At 47.9% G+C, this 23,514-nt stretch overlaps 1 long non-coding RNA gene across 1 annotated transcript in view; it reads left to right on the top strand.

The window, feature by feature from the left end:
• The window catches only part of LOC119954422, a 99,284-nt gene extending 76,381 nt beyond the window's left edge, over window positions 1-22,903 (top strand). The window contains exon 2 of the long non-coding RNA XR_005458242.1: window positions 22,719-22,903. This is a non-coding gene — a long non-coding RNA (uncharacterized LOC119954422). The remainder of the gene's footprint in view (window positions 1-22,718) is intronic.
• The last annotated feature ends 611 nt before the right edge of the window (window positions 22,904-23,514 follow it).

The raw sequence follows: 23,514 nt of genomic DNA, 5'->3' as shown, positions 1-23,514 counted from the left end.
TATATTTTAGATCTTAGCCATCAGACAGGACATACACTGTGAGGAGAGAGAAGAGACACTGGGGACATTCACCTGGGGATGGAAATAAATGTGGTCTCGTCCATATGCCAAGAACAAACATTTTTAAAAGTAGAAAAATGCCAATGTGATTGCTACTGAACTTGTCGGTATTTTCTTTCAAGTTAATGTTTTGAATCTTATGAGGAAAGATAAGACTGGGATGACTCTGTGCCCTGTGAAGACTGGATAGTGCAAATAATGCTATTTTCATGTTGACACAGTGGTTAGCACTGCTGCCTCACAGCACCAGGGACCTGGGCTCGATTCTGACCCTGGGTGTCTGCGTGGGCTTCCTCCGGGTGCTATGGTTTCCTCCCACAGTCCAAAGATGTGCAGGCTAGGGTGGATTGGCCCTGCTAAATTTCCCCTTAGTGTCCCAAGATGTGGGGTTGCAGGAATGGGATGGGCCCAGGGGTGACGTTTCAGAGGATTGGCATAGACCCGGTGGGCCGAACGGCCTCCTTCTGCACTGTGGTGACTCAATGGATTTCATTTGAAAAGTTTCCTTTGTTCTTTATCATGAACATTTATTAATTATGTACCTCGAAAAAGAGGATGCATTGTTAGATTTTTGGGTGTTGATAATGTTGGGTCAATTGAGTGTCACTCTATGTGTTTAAAATAAATGACCTACATTCACTGGAGTCAAATGTGAACATGATAATGTGCTAACTGACATGTTCACTGCCTGGAAACTACAAAGGATACAACCCTGAAATAAAAAAATACATATGGTCTTCTATTCTATTCTCAGTTTGACTGCTTGAGCAAACATTGCTGACATCTCATAGATTTATTTAAGAGTAAAATGTGCTGAGGCCGAACTCAGTTAAGTGTCTGTTCAGTATGTTGGAGATGTGATAAGGTAACGTTAATTAAACTATGAAATGGCTTGTCTCTCTGTGGTTTGCATTCTAAGTGAGAAAAATCAATTCACTTACTCAAACTGATCAAGATTTAATTAACGTCGCTGTGTGCAATTACTCCATAATTAAAGTAATTTAGCTCCTTCCTTTGACTCTCAGTGTCACTGAACAGGCATTTGTCACACCAAGTGGGGAGATAATTAACTAATAGAACAGCTGAAGGCAGGATCAGCGAGACCAGTTGATTTTAATTACTCCCAAATTTACCTACTGGTCAGATAAAGCAGCATATCACATGTACAGGAGCAGAACAGCTTGGTAGAATTTGCATTTTTGTTAAGCAAATATTCAGAGGTTTCGATAAATACATTACTTGATATATTAAGTGATTTTGTTTCCTGATTTATTTTCTATTATAATACATTCTCCAAAAGAATGGTCTTAGCAATGCTGTGCACTAAATAGCTAAATTTAAAGATCTGATGGACACCAGTATTTAAATATTAGTTCACCAAAGTCAGAACTGTGTCTAACCTGACAAACTTAATTAATACAATGCAACAGTTCAGTTTAAGGAGGATCATAGAACCACTACAGTGCAGAAGGAGGTCATTCGGCCCATCAAGTCCATCTGGAAGAGCACCCCACGCAGACCGTTCACCCCCTTCCCCCAGCCCTTTACCCATAATACCACCGAATCTTTTGGACACAAAGGGGCAATTTAGCATGGCCAATCCACCTAACCTGCACATCTTTGGACAGTGGGAGGAAACGGGAGTACCCGGGCGAAACCCACATAGACACGGGGAGAATGTGCAAACTCCATACAGGCAGTCACCCGAGGGAGCAATCGAACCCCGGTCCCCGATGCTGTGAGGCAGCAGTGCTAACTACTGTGCCATCATGCCACCCTTGTCAGGTGTGGTGATATTCATCACTGTATCACAAGGGGTTAATGTAAATACACTACAACTGAGTAACCACTAGAGGGAGCACCAGTGATGTCATGACATGCAAACATACAGCCAATGGGTCATTACAACAGGACACAACTAAAGGGTAATCAGGACACCCAGAGGTGGCATTACCACAAGGGGGCACTTCACAACCCACATAAAAGGACAGGGCACACATGCTCTGCCTCTTTCCACAGACAGACATCTAGAGCAGGGGTGGGAAAACTTTTCCGTGCAAGGGCCACATTCAGAAATTCACAATTTTAAAGGGCCGCATAGTATATTAATTAATAGTCCCGGTTGTGACCAATTAGCGTGCGGCATATACCTCAGCGCTTCCCCCGGCGGCATCCTGCATTTAGCCCTCTTTTTCTCTACTTTTCAAAAATGGCGCTTCACCCGGTTATGATCCTGGGCGCCTCATATAGAACATAGAACATAGAACAGTACAGCACAGAACAGGCCCTTCGGCCCTCGATGTTGTGCCGAGTAATGATCACCCTACTCAAGTCAACGTATCCACCCTATACCAGTAACCCAACAGCCCCCCCCCCCCATTAACCTTATATAAAAAAAAGGAAATATATGAAAAAGAAAAAAGATTTTTTTTATTTTTTTTTATGACTTGATCTTGGTGGGCCGCATAAAGACCTTTGGCGGGCCGCATGCGGCCCGTGGGCCGTAGTTTGTCCACCCCGATCTAGAGAGTATATCAGGGTTGATCAAAAGCATCACACCCAGCACGTGGCTTAGAGCAGGCTGGTAAAGATAGACTGAGTTACTACAGTTAGATTAGCAGAGAGTCGAACTCATTTAAGAACTGTGAAAATAGTTCAATAAATGCGTTGAACTCATTTCATAGTCTGGAGCTTACTTTGTCAAAGCATACATCAAGGAAGCAGTTTATACTACACAAAGCAGCATAACACAGTATCAGGTTATCCTCCCTCCCCCCCCCCCCCTTTCTGCCCTCTCTTCCCTTTCCACACTCTCCCTCCTCTCCCCTCTTTCCTCCCGCTCTTCTCCCCCTTCCTTCTTTCCTCCCTTCCCCTTTTGCATCCGCTCTCCTACTCCCCTCTTTCCTCCCTTCTCTCCCTCTTTCTTCCTTTCCCCCTCTCCTCACCCTGACCGCATACTGGCAATGCCACCATAAGTGGTGCCAACAGCTGCGATTGCAATGACGTCTACACCATGGATTGACACTCGAGCTGCAGGTAAAAGGTGAGTAGGGCGGGCTTATTGGGATCAGACAGAGAGGACTGCCGATGGGATGGAGGGGGGTTGATTTAAAGGAAACAGGGACAATCTAATCCTGGGTCACTCTGTCCAACTGTCAGGTAGAGAGTGTCAGATAAGGGTAGAGATTGGAGGGAGTACAGCAAAGGTTCAGTAATCTGGTCCCTGATGAGAGGGTTGTCCTATGATGACAGGGTAAGAATTGGGTTTATATTCTCTGGAGATTAGAAGAATGAAAGGCACTTGCATTGAAACCTGCGAAAGCCTGAAGGGATTCAACAGGGTGGAAGCAGAGAAATTGTTTCTACTGGTCGGGGAATCTAATACGCAGGGCCCAGTCATAACCAATAATTTTGGACTGAAAAAAGACAAATTCTGCGTTTGGGAGACTTAGGGCGGGTTTCTCAGCCCCGCTGCACCAGATTTCTGAGTGAGGACCGTGTTTCCGTCAGGGTTTCATTTCTGGAGCAATATAGGACATGCTAATGGGCCTGCCCTCGTGAATCTAGAGCAATTCTCATCCCCGCCGGCGTCGGATTCGCTGGGGCCGGAATTGGTGCTGGGGATCTTGACAAGGTTATAAGCACTGTCTCCCCACACACTCTTTCCAGCCAGGAAGATGGTTCAGATGAGAGCATCCTCGAGGTTCACCAAGTCGGAGCTTGATAGGATGTGGGATGCAGTGGAGGAGAGGCGGGGCACCCTCTTCCCCAAGGGTGGGCAGAAGGCTCCAGCCCGCTATCGTCAGCCAAGCCTGGGCAGAGGTGGCCGAGGCGGTGAGTGCAGTGAGCCTCACCAGGCGGACTGGCCTCCAGTGCCACAAGAAGATGACCACCTCCTTAGGGCAGATCGGGTGAGTCTCCACCGCTGTTCCCCTGGCATGGCTCCCATCCCTCACATCAGCCCCCACCCCGCTAGAGGCCAATCAACACCCATCTACCTGCATCTCTCTCACTGCACTAAACCCCAGGACCTGTGTTGATATCTCTGGCCAGGTGCCTGGAACACACCAGCCACCAGCTACAGACACCTTGTATAACTCGCCTCAATGCGTCTCACAATGTTCCTTATGTGTCCTCTAGGACAAGACGGCCCACAACAGAAGGGAGCGGAGAAAATCGGAGAGGATGTCCCGTACCTTCAGGCTCTCACCCCCACTGAGCAGAGGGTGGCGGAGTTAGCCGGGAGAGGGGGGGTCACCTCTGATGCATCGTCACACATGCTGCAGCGTATCAGGTGGAGGTAGGGACTCCCAAGGGAATGGATGGCTGCAGGGCTGCCCAATTCCAGGAAACAGCTGTCATTCAGACAGGTATCACGTTTCTGGAAAGAATTATCCCATCACTGGTGGAGATGCAGATGCAGAGCCAGGATCTACAGGAGTGGTGTCAGCAACTTTCCAGTGCCTAAAGGTGCCGTTGGAGGAGTCCAGCTGCCTACAGATGCAGTAGATGATGCCGACAATGTGTGGTATCCAGGTCAACATTGAACAGGTAGCACTGCTGTGGAAACCTCTGGTCTAAAAGTCACAGCCATGGATCAAGACATCCAAGGCCTGGGGCAAACTGTGTGGTCAATTGCTGAGCCTCAGGATAGGGGAGCCCAGTCACAAGCAGACATGTACGGGGCCTACAAGGATATTGCTGCAGCACTCCAGAGTGTGGTCCATTCACAAAGGGTCATGGCTGAAGGCATCAAGAGCATTGGACGGGTGCTGAGTGAACTAGGCCAATCACATAGGGACATGACCCAGTTACAGAGGGACATGACCATGGCAGTGAGGGACATGACTCACTCGCTGAGCGATGTGCCCCAGTCTCTGTTCTCCATGGTTGAAGGCATCGAGACCTTGGTTGAGACGAGAGCAGACCTGCAGGACTGGCTGCGTCCTGTGATGGTGGAGCCTCCGGAGATGACTCCAGCCTCGCCAACTTCCCATGCAGTAGCCTGAGGGCCATTGAGCATCCCAAGGGAGGAGGAAGTGATGGGGCCCTTGCCAGTGTCCTCTGCAGGGAGGCATTGGAACATCTCAGCTTCTGAATCCCACCCCCACCTGACAATGGCGCGTCTCATGGGGCGTGGGCAGAGCAGGGTGGAACCTCATCACCTGTGATACCCAAAGGTTGATCGGGCCCATCCAGGTGCAGGCCCTCCAGAGGACGCCTACCAAAGGCACCTCAGGTCAAAGGGTGAGATGCGCAGCAGGCCGCCTCCACTTGTTATGAATGCCTGGTCAGCTCTGAACAGTAGCTAAGAGACTGGACCAGATGCCATAACTTTTTTCAGTTTTTAACTGATCAATTTATTCCAGGAGTGATAATATAAGAAATAGGGATTGGTTGTTTTATAAACAAACTTTATTAAAAGAAAAGAAAACAATATTTAAACTTTTGCTTCAGCTCTAACACTCACAAATTATATGCAGTTTCTTAACCTTAACATACTAGTTCCCCATAAATAACACTGTACATGAACATGTAGCTCTCGTGCCACTGACACAAACAGACAAATGCAATACTTGCATTTATGAAGCAATTTGTCTTCTGGTAGGGACATTTGTTCTGTACCATTTTTCAGAGCCTACCTCAATGACAACTTTCATAACCTCTCTGCTAGAATACCACAGCCTTGTGCCTGTAACTGTTCAGAAGAGCATTATTTCTCTCTCTCTCATTAAGCTCCGCCCACCCCCTCAAACAAAGGTTCTCCCCCTGAGGTGACCAGACTTGAATCTATTGTTGTATCTTGGCTGATGGCCCACTCCTGTTTATACAAAAGAACAGGGCTATGCCTCTATAACAAGTATACCGTTTTGGATACTGTTGTGGGGGATGACTTACCAGGGGTAAGCAATAGGGCACAGGTCTCTGGCACAGAGTCTGACCCTGTTGCTCAGAAGGGAAGGGAGAAGAGGAACAGAGCACTTGTCATTGGGAACTCCATAGTTAGAGGAACAGACAGGAGGTTCTGTGGGAACGAAAGAGACTCACGGTTGATGTGTTGCCTCCCAGGTGCCAGGGTTCGTGCTGTCTCTGATCGTGTTTTTGGGATCCTTAAGGGGGAGGGGGAGCAGCCCCAAGTCGTGGTCCACATAGGTACCAACAACATAGGTAGGAAGAGAGATGGGGATTTGAGACAGAAATTCAGGGAGCCAGGGTGGAAGCTGAGAGCTAGAACAAACAGAGTTGTTATCTCTGGGTTGTTACCTGTGCCACGTGCTAGTGAAGTGAGAAATAAGGAGAGAGAGGAGTTGAACACGTGGCTACAGGGATGGTGCAGGAGGGAGGGTTTTGGTTTCCTGGATAATTGGGGCTCATTCTGGGGTAGGTGGGACCTCTACAAACAGGATGGTCTTCACCTGAACCAGAGGGGTACCAATATCCTGGGGGGGAGATTTGCTAGTGCTCTTCGGGGGGGTTTAAACTAATTCAGCAGGGGGATGGGAACCTAAATTGTAGTCCCAGTGTACAGGATGTTGAGAGTAGTGAGGTCAGGGATAGGGTTAAAAGTTCGAAAGAGGGCACCGGCAAGCAGGACGCTGGTTTGAAGTGTGTCTACTTCAACGCCAGGAGCATCCGGAATAAGGTGGGTGAGCTTGCAGCATGGGTTGGTACCTGGGATCTCGATGTTGTGGCGATTTCGGAGACATGGGTAGAGCAGGGACAGGAATGGTTGTTGCAGGTTCCAGGATTTAGATGTTTCTGTAAGAACAGAGAAGATGGTAAAAGAGGGGGGGGTGTGGCATTGTTAATCAAGGAAAGTATTACGGCGGTAGAAAGGACGCTTGAGGACTCGTCTACTGAGGTAGTATGGGCCGAGGTTAGGAACAGTAGAGGAGAGGTCACCCTGTTGGGAGTTGTCTATAGACCTCCGAATAGTTCCAGAGATGTAGAGGAAAGGATTGCAAAGATGATTCTCGACAGGAGCGAGAGTAACAGGGTAGTTGTTATGGGGGACTTTAACTTTCCAAATATTGACTGGAAATACTATAGTTCGAGTACTATAGATGGGTCAGTTTTTGTGCAGTGTGTGCAGGAGGGTTTTCTGACACAGTATGTAGACAGGCCAACAAGGGGCGAGGCCACATTGGATTTGGTACTGGGTAATGAACCCGGCCAGGTGTTAGATTTAGATGTAGGTGAGCACTTTGGTGATAGTGATCACAACTCGGTTATGTTTACTTTAGCAATGGGCAGGGATAGGTATATACCGCAAGGCAAGAATTATAGCTGGGGGAAAGGCAATTATGATGCTATTCGGCAAGATTTAGGATGTATAGGATGGGGAAGGAAACTGCAGGGGATGGGTACAATCGAAATGTGGAGCTTTTTCAAGGAACAGCTACTGCGTGTCCTTGATAAGTATGTACCTGTCAGGCAGGGAGGAAGTTGTCGAGCAAGGGAACCGTGGTTTACTAAGGAAGTTGAAGCACTTGTCAAGAGGAAGAAGAAGGCTTATGTTAGGATGAGACATGAAGGCTCAGTTAGGGCACTTGAGAGTTACAAGTTAGCCCGGAAGGACCTAAAGGGAGAGTTATGAAGAGCAAGGCGAGGACACGAAAAGTCGTTGGCGGATAGGATCAAGGAAAACCCTAAGGCTTTCTATAGGTATATCAGGAACAAAAGAATGACTAGAGTAAGATTAGGGCCAATCAAGGATAGTAGTGGAAAGTTGTGTGTGGAATCAGAGGAGATAGGGGAAGCGTTAAATGGATATTTTTCGTCAGTGTTTACACTGGAGAAAGACAATGTTGTCGAGGAGAACACTCAGGTTCAGTCGAACAGGCTAGATGGAATTGAGGTTCAAAAGGAGGAGGTGTTAGCAATTTTGGAAAATGTCAAAATAGATAAGTCCCCTGGGCCAGATGGGATTTATCCTAGGATTCTCTGGGAAGCCAGGGAGGCGATTGCAGAGCCTTTGTCCTTGATCTTTATGTCGTCTTTGTCGACAGGAATAGTGCCGGAAGACTGGAGGATAGCAAATGTTGTCCTCTTGTTCAAGGAGGGGAGTAGAGACAACCTTGGTAATTATAGACCTGTGAGCCTTACTTCGGTTGTGGGTAAAATGTTGGAAAAGGTTATAAGAGATAGGGTTTATAATCACCTTGAAAAGAACAAATTGATTAGCGATACTCAACACGGTTTTGTGAAGGGTAGGTCATGTCTCACAAACCTTATTGAGTTTTTTGAGAAGGTGACCAAACAGGTGGATCAGGGTAAAGCTGTTGATGTGGTGTATATGGATTTCAGTAAGGCGTTTGATAAGGTTCCCCACGGTAGGCTATTGCAGAAAATAAGGAAGTATGGAATTGAAGGTGATTTAGCGGTTTGGATCAGTAATTGGCTAGCTGAAAGGTGGTTGATGGCAAATGTTCATCCTGGAGTTCAGTTACCAGTGGTGTACCGCAAGGATCTGTTTTGGGGCCACTGCTGTTTGTCATTTTTATAAATGACCTGGAAGAGGGTGTAGAAGGATGGGTTAGTAAATTTGCAGATGACACGAAGGTCGGTGGAGTTGTGGATAGTGCTGAAGGATGTTATAGGATACAGAGGGACATAGATAAGCTGCAGAGCTGGGCTGAGAGGTGGCAGCTCGAGTTTAATGCGGAAAAGTGTGAGGTGGTTCACTTTGGAAGGAGTAACAGGAATGCAGAGTACTGGGCTAATGGCAAGATTCTTGGTAGTGTAGATGAACAGAGAGATCTCGGCATCCAGGTACATAAATCCCTGAAAGTTGCCACCCCGGTTAATAGGGCTGTTAAGAAGGCATATGGTGTGCTAGCCTTTATAAGCAGGGGGATTGAGTTTCGGAACCACAAGGTCATGCTGCAGCTGTACATAACTCTGGTGCGGCCGCACCTGGAGTACTGCGTGCAGTTCTGGTCACCACATTATAGGAAGGATGTGGAAGCTTTGGAAAGGAGATTTACTAGGATGTTGCCTGGTATGGAGGGAAGGTCTTACGAGGAAAGGCTCAGGGAATTGAGGTTGTTTTCGTTAGAGAGGAGAAGGCTGAGAGGTGACTTAATAGAGACATATAAGATAGTCAGAGGGTTAGATAGGGTGGACAGTGAGAGTCTTTTCCTCGGATGGTGATGACCAACACGAGGGGACATAGCTTTAAATTGAGGGGTGATAGATATAGGACAGATATCAGAGGCAGTTTCTTTACTCAGAGAGTAGTAGGGGTGTGGAACGCCCTGCCTGCAACAGTAGTAGACTCGCCAACTTTAAGGGCATTTAAGTGGTCACTGGATAGACATATGGATGAAAATGGAATAGTGTAGGTCAGATCGGCTTCAGATGGTTTCACAGGCTGGCGCAACATCAAGGGCCGAAGGGCCCGTACTGCGCTGTAGTGTTCTATGTTCTATGTTCTATATGCAAATAACGTTCCATTGACATACAAATAAGTCATCAGACTCTGTGATGTGCTGCGGTTGGGCAAACAAGGTTGTCCCGAATGACAATGGATCCTGAATAGTTCATCGTGGTTGTACCAGGGCATCCTGTTTATTCTCGCTAACGAGGTTAAGCCTGAATGGGTCAAGGTAACTCAGGCTGTGAGCGTATCCCTCTGACTCTACTGCTAGCAGTCTCTTCCCTCAGTCTGTTGAACCCCTAAATTGCCTGCTATGACTTGGATCCCATTTCTGGACCCAAGTTCCTAACATCTGCCTATCATTTGTTTCATAAATTAAGAGTACCCAATTCATTTTTTCCAATTAAGGGACAATTTAGCATGGCCAATCCACCTACCCTGCGCATCTTTTGGGTTGTGGGGGTGAAACCCATGCAAAACGGGGAGAATATGCAAACTCCACACGGACAATGACCCGGAGCTGGGATCGAACCTGGGACCTCGGTGCCGTGAGGCAGCAGTGCTAACCACTGCGCCACCGTGCTGCCATATCTGCCTATCATGACAAATGTCTCATGTGGTGTGTGGGGTCACACCTAGAAGCAACAATAAGCAACGTAAAATAAAGAAGTTAGACACCAGATAAGTTGGCACGGGTGCAGCACATAGGCTAGAGGTAGGGGGTCAGGGCACAATGGTGTATATAGTCACCATTAAACACCTTTTCACCAGCATTCAGACCTGCCTCAATTGTCTGATTGGTTTGAAGGCTGGGCTGGGCTGGATGTAAAAGGTGTGCCAGGTGGAGGGATGTGGGAGGTTTGTGAGGTGGGGAGTTGGAGGATGGAACGGGACAGGGACCCCTGGATATTCCATTTGGGGTCACTCTCAGAGGCCTGGGGCCAGAAGTGTGAGCCCGCCTTGTGGGAAAGTTACCCAGTGAATGACCCACCGCAGCTCACCAACTCCATAACTGCGTTCCCCCCCCAAATGCACCCCTCCCCACAAAGAATATATGGGTCCGTGAGATGGAATGGCCATCACATATGCAGGGGAGCACCTGGGCAGACAGCCAGACTTGTCATCAATGTGGCACCAGAGCTAATCTCACAACGAGTCATCACCATCCTCTGCCCCGTAGGCAAGACCCAGTGATGCTGTCAACCCAGGGCTAACACTCTGTAGTGATACTTGTAGGACACTCAGAGGGGAAGGGGAAGCTGGTGTAGTGGGATCAATAAAAGGGATGAGGAACAGGGGAGGATGTGAAGCGGCTATGTGTAAGGGGTACCATTGGAAGGGGTTTGGAGGGGTGGGACTAGGCGATGAAGCTGCCGATACCCAGCCTCCTACCTACCATATCTGGCAGTGATGAAGCTGTCCTGCGAGTGGAGGCCCTGGAGCAGACATTGGTGGCCTGCCGTGCCGGATCGAGCTCCATCCTCGATTCTTCCTGGCCATCCTTCTCACCCTCCTTGTCAGATGAGGCCTGGCATTCATCCTCCTCCTCCAGTAGGTCGCTCCCTCTGCTTTGTGATGTTGTGCAGGATGCAGCAGGCCATCATGATGTTTTAGACCCTCCTGTGGCTACATTGGAGAGCCCCACCAGAACGTTCGAGACATTGGAATGGTATCTTTAGCACGCCGATGCACTGCTCAGTTAAATGATCTGGGGCCTCTGGACCGGTATCATTAGCTACGACCTCAGCGGGTTATGCTTTTCACCCAAGAGCCAACTCTTCAGCCGAGGGAGCGCCTCGAAGGTGCCGGGAACCGGCGAGTGTGCCAGGATGTTGGCTTGTCCGCGTTTACTGGGAATCAAGCACATGCCAACTACTCATTCAGGGAGTGGAAGCCCTTCCTGTTGATGAAGGACCATCATCTTGACGGCCAGTGGGAGCGGGTGTCGGCCTCCAAACCCCCGCGGTGCCAGGTGTGCCATCATCTGGCACAGATGGTGCACAGTCTCGCTGGTTAGCCTGGGTTTTGACAGACAACGCAGTCCAGCAGGTCCTCGAAGGACAGGCGCCAGTGGTACAGACGTGGCTTATGCGGCGCCTTCTTCGCAACTCCTCCTCAGCCTGTTGGGCGGCCGGCTCTCCAGCATCACCCTATCTCTCCTAGGGCAGGTTTCTTTTGCGCAGGGTCCTCCCTGAGCATTCCCTGTCCCTCAAGCCTCCATGCGTAAACAATCAGGTAGATGGCGAGCATTCCTAGCTGTACCCCAAGATTCATCCTCTGCGTTGGGGGGGTAAAGAGAATACATGTTAGCAAGATGAGTATTCCCTTGCCCATCAATTGCAACAGGCTACATAGGGACCCTGAGTTGCACTTCAACTCCACCTTCCACATGTCCCCCTCAAACTCACCACCACCCCACAGCCATTCCCCCCATATGTTGCCCTCCATACAGTACCCTGTCCCCATCAGTGAGTGGCACGGGAAGCATCTATCCTTGCCACCCGTCCCTGTCAAGAGGGGTACCGGTGGCTGCCGCAACCCATGTCAGCGATAGGTTCTGCGACCCTTGTCCTGTTCTGTCTCCCCAGTGGCGTCTACTGCAAGTGCCCTCACTGATGGGTCGTGTGTTATCCCACCAGCAGGGTGGCACCTGGGGTGGAGAGGGTCACAGTGTGCCACCAATTGACACCATGCTTAGAGGCTTGTGTGTGGGCAGGTCCTACTTGTTGGGGGGGGGGGGGGGGGGGGGGGGCGGAGCGAGGGAAGTGTGTGTCTGCTGGGAGCTTAGCTGCAGTGTGATGTGGGTCCTGGGTGTGAGACACAGGCTGTGACAACCTGACCAGGGGCAGGATGGATGGGAGCAGGGGCGAAGTGGACAGGCAGGCCTTGGAGACAACTGGTCGTCCTGAGGGGTGAGCGAGGTGATAGTGTCACTGATGAGGACTCTGCCCTGAGAGGGTCAGTATGCCAGGGAGGGTGCCGAAGGCCACGGTGCATGGGTCCTTTGTTTAGGGTGAGCTCTGCCAATCCCCTGCTCCCCCTGCAGTGGGGCTGTGCTTCTGATGGGTGAAGTGAGGAGTGGCAGCACCTGGTGTGCCACCGATTGAACGTGGCCACGCCCATCCCGTTGATGGGTCAGCTGGGGTCTGGGGGTTTCCAGAGGGGTGTCCTGGGTGGGCTCCCAAATGACCAGAGGCTCTGTGAACATTTACAGGACACAGTGAGCAGTCAGCACAGTGAGCAACCAGGGGCCTGTAACTTGGCAAATGGGTGCGTTTAAAACAAATACTGCAGTAGTGGCAGCCTGAGCCATTCCAACCCAATCCTGAGACGGAGACTCCGAATCCGCTGATATGTCAGCAAGTCGCTCCCCGCTACTCCTCCCAGCCCTGGCAGCCACACCCCGGCAAGCATTTTTATAAACTTTGCTTACCCTCTCTCTCCCCCTCAGCAACCATGGCACCCAGTTCCCACTTGTAGATACTTGTTGTAAACTGCTCCCACATGACATCCACCTGATAGGGCTGGAGAATCGTGGAAGTACGGAGCAGACTCTGTGGTGATACGCATCCCTATAAATACACAAGGGGTTAATGTAAATACAGTAAGACTAAGTAAACACTCGAGGGAACACCAGAGACATTATGACATGCAGACATACAGTTAATGGACACTTAGAATAGGACATGACCAATGGGCAGTCAAGACACCCAGAGGTGACACTACCACAAGGGGACACCCCATATAAAAGGACAGGGCACACATGCTCTTTCTCTTTCCACAGGTGACACTCAGAGAGAAGGACAGGGGCAGATCAGAAGCATCACACCCACCGCATGGCTTAGAGCAGACTGGTTAGTTAGACTGAGTTACTACAGCAAGATTAGCAGGAGAGTCGAACTCAAGTAGGAGAATTGGTAACTGTTCAATAAATGTGTTAAACCTATCTCCAAGTCTGTAATTTCCTTTGTCAGAGCATACACCAAGGAAGCAGCTTATGCTACATGAAGAAGCATAACACAACAGACCCGACAATGAAATGTAAATGCACGCAAATGCCAGTTTTGCGTGCTGCCACGGGCACGGGGCACAAATCCCATTGGTGCCACCGGTGAGGAACCGGAGCATGGATTTTGGTTCGGGTCTGGGTGCATACTTTGATTTTGGCCGGGCACCTGGGGCTGGATTGTCCGCCGGCGGGATGCTCCGTTTTGCCGGCAGCCCGGGGGTTTCCTGATGGTGTGGGGCTGCCCCACAATGGGAAACCCCATTGACCAGCCGGCGTAACGGAGCATTCCGCCGGCGGGGTGAAACAGAAATGTGGCGTGGCGGGACGGAGAATCCAGCCCCTGATTCTCCGCCTGATCGTGAATCGCATTTCAGGCGTTGCGAGGTGAAGAATCCAGTCCCATGTTCTCCGAATGACAATGCTTTTAAACAAAGCTTTCCACTCCACTTTTAACTGTAAATCCAGTCCAGGATTTGACACCCTCCACTCTGAGGTTTTCTTTGTCTTGACTGCTTTTACACAAACTTCGAGGTTCAGCCACTTATTTCCATATTTATTTCAATTCACGTTCCACAGGCTGTAGTAAATCTCACAAACCTGAAAATCACTTCAGATATCTTAGTGGCATCTCAGCCTTCTTCTGAGCTCTGTCAGTCTTTTCTGAACAGTTGTCTGTTCTCGTACTTTAACCTCAGATTTCCTGGAAACTTCTTTTCATTTCTCTATTTCATTAACTAGCTGCTCTTCAAACCTCTGCGCTTGTTTTCTTAACCATTACTCCATCGTCTTGCTTTTCTTCCAGCTGACAGAGATGACTTCTCAACAAACTGCTTCTAACAGGCCTGTGAGCGCTGCCTTCTCTCTCACTACCTATCTTCAATTGCAATCAAATTAGCTAAACGAAAACTTAAAAGCTTCTCTCGCTTACAAGCCCCACAAAGGTGTTTAATATGTTTTACAATCCCCCACTATCCCGATGGTGCCACCCTCTCAACCCCCACACCTCCTCCCACCCCCCACCTACCCCCCCGCCCACCCCGTCCCCCGTCCCCCGTCCCCTCGCCCGGTGCCCTCAGTGATCCTCAATGTGCATGGCCCTCATTAAATAGCTCTACACCAGTGTTCTTCAAACTTTTTTTCCGGGGATCCATTTTTACTGAAGTCGGACATTTTTTAAGGCTATATTGGATTCGTATTAATATTTACATCATCAAAGCATTCTTCATTTATTGGACTGATTGGCACCATTTATGATGTAAAGGGATGGGCATTCGTTTGAATCCCATTTTTGCACAGCTGAGTAACCTTTTTCGAACGAAATGGAGAATCTATAATCTGCCTAGCAACAGCACGAAGCTGCATCTTAAAACGGCATCACGGCCAGAAGATCGGGATATGTGCGAGTCAAGACCCTGACAGTGGGGCAGATATATATATATTTTGATTAAAACTAAGACTTATAAAATGAAATGTTATAAAATGAAATGTTGTAAAACCAAAATGACCCAGGCAGGCAAAAGAAACCTAAGGATTAAATATATTGATTAGATTAGTTTTACACACAGACAAAAATCCTAACTAACAGGAGGCTGACACAATAGATTCCCAGGTTAACCCAGGAACCACACTCAACACCTAATCATGGTACAGCATAGAGATAATGGGACCCCATTGTAAGTCAAGGGAACACCTATTAAAACCAAGCAGATACCGATACATTGACATCAGAGTCAGGAAGCCCGGGAAATCATGTATCTGTACTATTTATCTGTACTATTCAAATGTAAAACGGCAAAAGCCCGCCAAAACCTTGCAAATGCTTGTACTCACTATAAATATTGAACCTTGTCTGCATATCGGGGAGATCACCGTGGTCAAGCCATTGTTAGGAGCTGGCTGCATGGGTCTCCCTGAAGGACTTCAGGACTTGTACAATACAGTAAAAACGCTTTGAACCTTGCCTTGAGACTCGACCTCTTGAATGCACTGGCACAAGGGATTTTTCCCTACAACATTACCAACCGGCCAACCTTCGGGACCCAACCAGGCCGACCTTTACGGCCCACGCCGACTGACCTTCGCGACCCACGCCAGCCGACCTTCGTGATCCATGCCGGCCGACCTGCGCGGCCCACCATTTTCTCTTACCTTGTTTGCTGCTGACAAAAATGGAGGAAATGGTTTTGTGTCCCTTTGGCCCTCGTACACGCTCCTCCAATGGAACCTGTTGGATGAAGGTGAAGCATTTTTTCCTGGAATATTTTATCAAATAACCCCCCGAACTTGTAAAAAAAATAAAATGAATAAAATAAATGAAAAAAAAATGAATAAAATAAATGAAAAAAATGAATAAAACCCCCCCCCGAAGTTGTAAAAAAAAATGAATAAAATAAATGAAAAAAATGAATAAAACATTGAACTTGTAAAAGAAATTAATAAAATAAATGAAAAAAAATGAATGGAATAAAATAAATGAATAAAAACCACGACAGAACTTGTAAAACAAAAAGCTGCAACCGTTTAAAAAATAGCAGCCGTACTGCGCATGCGTGCCTGATTTGTGCATGCGCACCGATCGTCACCGCGCATGCTCAACGCGGCCAAAATTTTTTTTGATATGTTCCCGGCCGCTTGTCAGCTGCTGCGCGGGGATTTGCACGATCGGGAGCGCTGCGGACAACGGCTCCGCAACCCTCCTGACACCCGCCCACGACCCACCCGCGGGTCGCGCCCTAGACTTTGAAGAACATTGCTCTGCACTACATCTGGGTGTCTCCCCAGGATGCACATCAGAGGTGGAGGCAGCCAGTTGCTTATATTGGCCTGTGGCCTTCGATGCCCCAGGCGGGTGTCCTCTGGGAGCCCTGAGGCCAGAGGGCCCCAACGTGCTTGCCCTGTCCCGTGTGCTGACTTTGAGACGCAGCCTCATCAGCGAGGTGGAACTTTGTGGAGCAGGTGGCCACCGTTGCCACTCCATGGGATGGCTCTAGGTTAGCACCCAGCGCCCCCACCTCCCAGTCAGTGCCCGTAGGTCCCTAGAGTTCACCCTGGGTTGGAGAGGCAGCTGGTTAGAGCCCCGGCTGCCCTTACATCGTCTAGGTCTGCCAGCCCTGGTGGTTCTCCAATGTCTGCACCATTGTGTCAACACCCACAGCGATGTTCCTCAGAGACTGGGACATGCTCTGCAGTGACTCGACAATGCCCACCGGCGACTGGGACAATTTCCGCAGCGACCCGGCCATTCCCATCTGAGAGCGGGACATGTCCTGCAGAACCACATTAAGGTCAGCCTGGTAACTTTCTCCAGCAAGGCGGACATTCTGCAGAGACCCTCGGCCATGGCCGTCACCATCTGCGCCGTCTGCCAGCATCTGCGTGGGTGACTTGCTCTGTCCTCGGCCACACCAATCACCTCCAATGCACGCTCCTCGTAGGTGGTGAGGATTCTTAAGCTCGGCAATCCTCCGCCAGTCTGTGCCCTCTCCCGACGATTAGGGTGGGGGTCGCATGGGGAGTTGGGGGGTAGATGCTCCCTTGGGGGAGTGTCTACTCACTCGTGCTGCCCGGTGTAAGTTGATCTTCTTATGGCACCTGGGGCCAGTCCTCCTGGTCACACACCACGGGTTCACTGCCATCTCCTTCTCGCCCCAGGCAGCACTGGCTGTCTTGTGGCTGATTCTCCTGTACCCTCGGGAGAACAGGACATCCCTCCAGACCTCCACTGCATCTAGGAGCCTCCCTAGTCCAGCGTCCCTGGATCCTGGGCTGGTCTCGGTGCCATTGTTGTCAGCTGTCTGGGGTTGGCTGAGCAAGTGCAGCTTAAGTGCTGCTTGGCCTTGATAGGGGGGTGGGGGGGGGGGGGGGGCAGTGGTGAGCGCAGTGCTGGAGAATCATCTGGCGAGCCTTCATTTGTGGCGAGAGGCCCATGACACCTTGTTAAGTGGACCAATTAATGTTGAAATGCGTTGCCGGCCTCGCTGGGCCAAGCGCCAGGAAGTTTGTGGTGATTCCCGCTCGCTACCACACTGAGAGGTTTTTCCAGAGAATCACGCCCAATGTATTTAAAGATTAAAGAGCAAAGACATATTCAAGGAATGATTGAAAGCTGTGTTGGAGTAGCGGAGTAGTAGCCATGTGAGAACTTGCAGGATACTGTGCTAAGAGGGAGCTGTGAAAGAAGAAAAGGGAGCTGTCTCCAGAAACCCCAGGCAAGTGTCTGTTTGTACCAGAAATCAACGTTTTGTTTAAAGCCTTGGATTTCCAGTGCTAAGTGAGATGGAAAGAGAATCCCTATGAAATACTTCCCCCATAGCAACAGTATGTGCCTTGTGGTAATATTACTGGAATTTTGTTATTGATTAAATATCTTTAGGGACTGTTGCCTGAAATGAGTGTTTGCTTGTGAGTCGAAAATATTTTGGAGAAATTATTTTAAGGCTAATTTTCAACTGTGTTTATGTAACCTTGTGCTTTTAAGTTTTAATTTCTTTTAATAAAAGTTTTCATTTAATATTTAAAATCTTCAAAAGTGTTATTGGAATTTTTCATTTTTGATGTCAGTACACATACCTTTTTGGTAATAAATACAAATTGTGAATTGCTGTGATAGGTTGTCCAAGTTTCCCTTTTGGATTTGGTCAGCCTGGCAATTACCACGCCATATTGTAACAAAGCTGCCATGGCAAATGACTGATCTTGTTATCTACCATCGGATCTGGCTTGGCTCTATTAAACTCTGCCATACTTCGCTCACCTGGCAGCATGGTAGCACAGTGGTTAGCACAGTTGCTTCACAGCTCCAGGGTCCCAGCTTTGATCCGCGGCTTGGGTCACTGTCTGTGCGGAGTCTGCACGTTCTCCCCGTATCTGCGTGGGTTTCCTCCGGGTGCTCTGGTTTCCTCCCACAGTCGAAAGATGTGTGGGTTAGGTGGATTGCCCTTTGTGTCCAAAAAGGTTAAGTGGGGTTTCTAGGTTACGGGGATAGAGTGGAGGTGTGAACTTAAGTAGGATGCTCTTTCCAGGGGCCAGTGCAGACTCGATGGGCCGAATGGCCTCCTTCCACACTGTAAATTCTACGATTGTATGATTCTATGATCTTGCCTCCTCAAACCCGCTTCCCCTCCACAACAACCCCACTTTCAACCCCAAGTTCATTGAGGCAAGAGCAAGACTGTTAGCATAACAGCTTCATTGGTCATAGAATCAATCCCCTGACAGCTTCTCTCTTATAATTCCTTTGCAACTTCACTTCTCCCATGAGACTCACTTTTTACCCCTCAATCCTCTTCCTACCTAGACCTTAACCGTATTTCTTTGGCCTTAAAATTGCCAACTTTGTTGACAGCTCCACTTTGAAATGATTATCCTGCATCCCTCTAAAAGCTGAAAATCATCTCCAATTTACTCCTATTTGTCTCCAGGATTCCAGCTCATGCCAACTTAGCCGCAAATTCCTGTTCAAATTATTTCCGCCTTGGTACCGTCCGGCTCAGAAAGTCAAGAATTGTTCAAGTCACCAACAATCTGCCGCCTTGAACTTTCGACAGCATTGGACATGGTGGACCTCCCTTGGCTATGTCTCCTAATTCTCCCGTGGTGGCATACCATCCATTCCTTTCTCCCTGTTAAATTAATTTTTTAAATTAAAAGCTGTCTTTACTACAACGACAACCTTGCTGCTTTCAGCTGCATGTTTAAGTGGAATACGTCATTTTACCTCAGTCCTCTAAGCCACTCGATTCTACCTGTTCACTTGGAGTCTAGTGGGGTGAGAACCACGCAGCACTCATTCCTTGTGAGCAGAGATGAACTGGAATAGTCTGGATCCCCAGTGCCCAAACTTGGGATCAGATTGAGAAGAGGAGAGTGTTTTTTTTAAAAATCATTCTCTTTTTCCTACAGTGTGATCAATTTGATATGTTTTGCTGAAAAGCAGAAGACATGACTGGTTGCTGTCTACACAGCTGGATTCAAAGACACAAGCCAGTGACAAAGCAATGACAGTAATTGTTGGTGAACTGTTATATACATTCGCCCCATGTTGTTCGCCATCAATCCTCCATTATAAGGATTGATATCAGTCAAACAGAGCCAGAACTTCAGGTACCGCTACGTAAATTGATCCTCTTAAAAGCTGTAGAACACATGCCAAGATGATGAGAGAATAGAAATCATATCTGAGCCATAGATGACAGCTCCTCTTTCCCTGGGGAAGATATGCTTGATTCAACAGAGTATATATATTATTACAGTCTATTCTGCCACAGTGCCTGATCAATCTGAAAATCTGACAGTAGATCACCTTCACTATGACAGGTATTCATATCACATTGCATTATTTCATCATAATGAACAAAGTTGAAGCATTAGCAGACAAAGGGAAATCCACAAGTAATTGTTTAGAGAATTGCCTGCCATTGTTTCTGGGTCAATTGAGAATTACTCACCACAGCTGTTTTTATGAATGGACCCAATATACTGGCATTGAGCCACATCCACTGGATTCAAACATCTGGAAATTGAAGACACTGGGTGCGATCGAATGGCCTTGTCGCACCTGAGTCGGTGAAGCGACAAGGCCGTTAAATCTCGCGAGAGGCCTCGGAACACATCACGAGATCTCAACGGCATGATCTCGATATCTCGATCCCACCCTCGCTGGGTGAGATCCAGATTTACATGTTTAAGTGAGCAGTTAGCTTCACTTAAATACGTCGCCGCCCGATGCTCCCGAGGCCCGGGAAGAAACACCCGGGCCTGGGAGACCTCACCATGGCGACCCAAAGGTGGACAAGGCGTAACGACACCTGTGGGGAGTCTCCCAGATTATCAGGTGGTTGGACTCGAGGCAGAATGGTACCCTGGCACTCCAGCTGCCACCTGGGCACTTTGCCAGCCTGGCACTGCCAGGGTGCCAGGTTGCTGTGCCAGGATGGCAGGGGCACCGCCACGGTGCCCGGCTGCCCAAAATGGGACTGCATTTTAAAAGATTTTCCAATTATGGTTTAGCGTGGCCAATTCACCTACCCTGCTCATCTTTGGGTTGTGGGGGTGAGACCCACGCAGACACAAGGAGAATGTGCAAACTCCACATGGACAGTGACCCGGGGTCGGGATCGAACCTCGGCGCCGTGAGGCAGCAGTGCTAACCACTACGCCACCGTGCCACCCTGACTGTTTTCTCTTTGCATTAAATTGTGTCTACTATTCCCAATAGCTTCCCACCCTTCTGTCGTGGAACCTTACAATGGGATGTCCTGAGGGAATTTGCACATTCTTTAACCAGCCCCTCATTTGCAAAGTCATTAAATCATTCAAGGCAGTTACAAAAGTCTGAATCGCAGATGCCATCAGTTCCACAGGGTTCGGCAAAGCAGGAAAATACAGAAACTAATGAATGGAAGACATATTTTTAAAATGATGCAGCCAGCAATAGCACATAATAGTTCACAACTGCAGACATAGATTGTTGTTCAGGTGTGAAACACAATGAAGTACTTTCCATCCTGTCAAAGAAGCTCATTCAATTGTAAATGAGATATTCACATCAAATTGCGCCAGTCTGAGCACTGCTGTAATTATCATTTACCGTGAAAACCATTTTGTTTCTTAATTCACCTCTCGGGCTGACTTGCTGGAATGGAATTTGCAGCCATTTAATCGTGTGAAAAATCATTTGGTCACTGTCACCTGAAAGTTGCCAGAAAATTAAAACACAATTTCCGAATGCCTATCTGTGACGGCAGGAGGGAAATTATCGGAAACAAAGAAACCAATTATTTCAAAATATGGGCAGCAACAACTGTGAAACAACAGCTCCCGAGGGTGATTAATAGCAGTCATTTGCAGCGCAAAACAGTGGTTAATTGTACAATACGGACAATATTTTGCATATATGTTTTTCATGTAAGGAACCCCCATGAGTATAATTCCTTAAAAGATTAAATTACTAGTAATTTCCGACTTAACGGTGTGATACATGTGTGAAGTTAGTCTATGATTTGCTGTTTTATTAATATTTCAAAGCTTAATCTGCAAGTCATGGCAATTGTGGTGTCAATCATTAGGAGCTCCTCTTTATTCAGGATGCAAGAGTGAGATACACTTTCCTTTACAATCTCATTAATTATCTGTGTTTCGTGCACATATTTAATCACAAAGCTGTTGCGACAAATCGATAGAAGTGGAAATTAAATGCAGTTTAGGGTCAGCTATTTATGGTAAAACTGCCAGTGGCGAACGTTTGCTGATAACCCAGGTGCTTTTATTTAATCCACAAACATGTGACTTCTTTCGGGGGCTGAGCAAAAACAGATTGGATCTGTCATGTTATTTACAGTGAGGGGGGGGGGGGGGGGGGGGGGGGCTGGTGACAGTGGGTGTCCCACATCCCCACTAAAGTTTTGCATTGAATTATTAATTTCTAAAGTGCAACAGCTCCCTTTGCTGGCAGAGAACGGTATTACGTGGGCAGAAATTCACAACTAAAAAACACTGATGTAATCCTCCTATCACTTTAAGATCTTCTTGCGAAGGCTTTGGTGTTTCAGTGAAAGGTTTGAACAACTTAGGTGGCAACAACTTTGTGATTAAATATGTGCACGAAACTCAGATAATTAATGAGGTTTGAAAGGAAAGTGGATCTCACTCTTGCATTCTGAATCAAGAGGAGCTCCTAATGATTGACACCACGATTGCCATGTACTGTTCTTTAAAAAAACATGCAACTTGCATTTAGGTAGCACCCTTAACATAGTGAAAAGAGTTCCCAAACCCACCTGCATAATTTCAGGCAAAATCTGACACTGAGCCAAGCGAAAGGTCTTTGGGCAGATCACTAAAGACTTTCTCGTTATGTTTTGTGTTTTATACAATGCCTTTGGAGGAGACGAGATTAACAGAAAACATTTACATTCCCGGGTGAACATCCGAACAATTTACCTTTGGGTAAAATTAACTTCTCAGGCGCAGGGCGCAATTTACTGGCCTCGTCACGCTCAGCTTGGTGACGTGGCAATCTCGCAAGAGGCCTCTCGTGAGATTCATCCAAACCACGCGATTGTCGTTATCCAATTGCTTTTTGGTGGATCCTGCTGTACAACAATTTGTCGACCACGCTTCCTACATTCCAACAGTGACTACATGGCAAAAAGCATTTAATTGACTGTAAAGCACTCTGGGATATCCTGAAGTCATGAAAGGAAGAATCGAGATATTAATTATTTATTTTCCATTTAACCTGCCTGATTTTCCACTATTTGCTCCATGCAGGCGGTCGAATGAGTTTTCACGCTGACCGAAAAGATTCTCCTCAAATGTCACAGTGCTGCAGTAACTGTGTAACAAAGACATCGCAGAGCTTTGGTGAAGCAGCAGAAGATGCAAGACCAAATTTGCAACAGAGAAAGTGATTAAACTGTAGGTTTGAATTTGTGAATAAAGGTTTACGGACCGCATGGTTTTGCTATGTCTGATACCATCCAGGCACCTCCGTTTGTCACCGACTCCCAACACACTATTCCTTTTGCAATTTTTCAGTCAATCACATCAAAAACTCTCAATCAATTTTGCTTGAAATTTCCCTGAATTTAAATACTGGGAATGATACCATCTGATCTTACCCATTCTTGTGAATTAAAATGTACAGTCCATTATTACAAATGTTGTTAAATGCAGAAACACATAGGGCTGGATTCTCCATTTTAGGAGGGTGTAATTGCGCTAGAGAGGGTGCAGACTTCCTACAGAGCAGACAGAGTCTGCACCAACCCTCTGAAAGAGTGGCACGGTGGCACAGTGGTTAGCACTGCTGCCTCACAGCTCCAGGGTTCCAGGTTCAAATGCAGTCTCGGGTGACTCTGTGTGGAGTTTGCACTTTCTCCCCGTGTCAGTGTGGATTTCCTTCGGCTGCTCTGGTTTCCTCCCACAGTCCAAAGATTTGGAGGTTAGGTGGCTCTGCCGTGCTAAATTGCCCTTTAGCATCCAAAAAGGCAAGGGGGGGTTACTGGGTTACGGGTATAGGGTAGAGGTGTGGGCTGAAGTAAGGTGCTCTTTCCAACGGCCGGTG

This window comes from Scyliorhinus canicula, chromosome 2 (assembly GCF_902713615.1).
Source record: "Scyliorhinus canicula chromosome 2, sScyCan1.1, whole genome shotgun sequence".
Lineage (NCBI taxonomy): Eukaryota > Metazoa > Chordata > Chondrichthyes > Carcharhiniformes > Scyliorhinidae > Scyliorhinus > Scyliorhinus canicula.
Note: the sequence above shows the minus strand (reverse complement) of the source record. Positions and strands in the feature narration are given on the sequence as shown.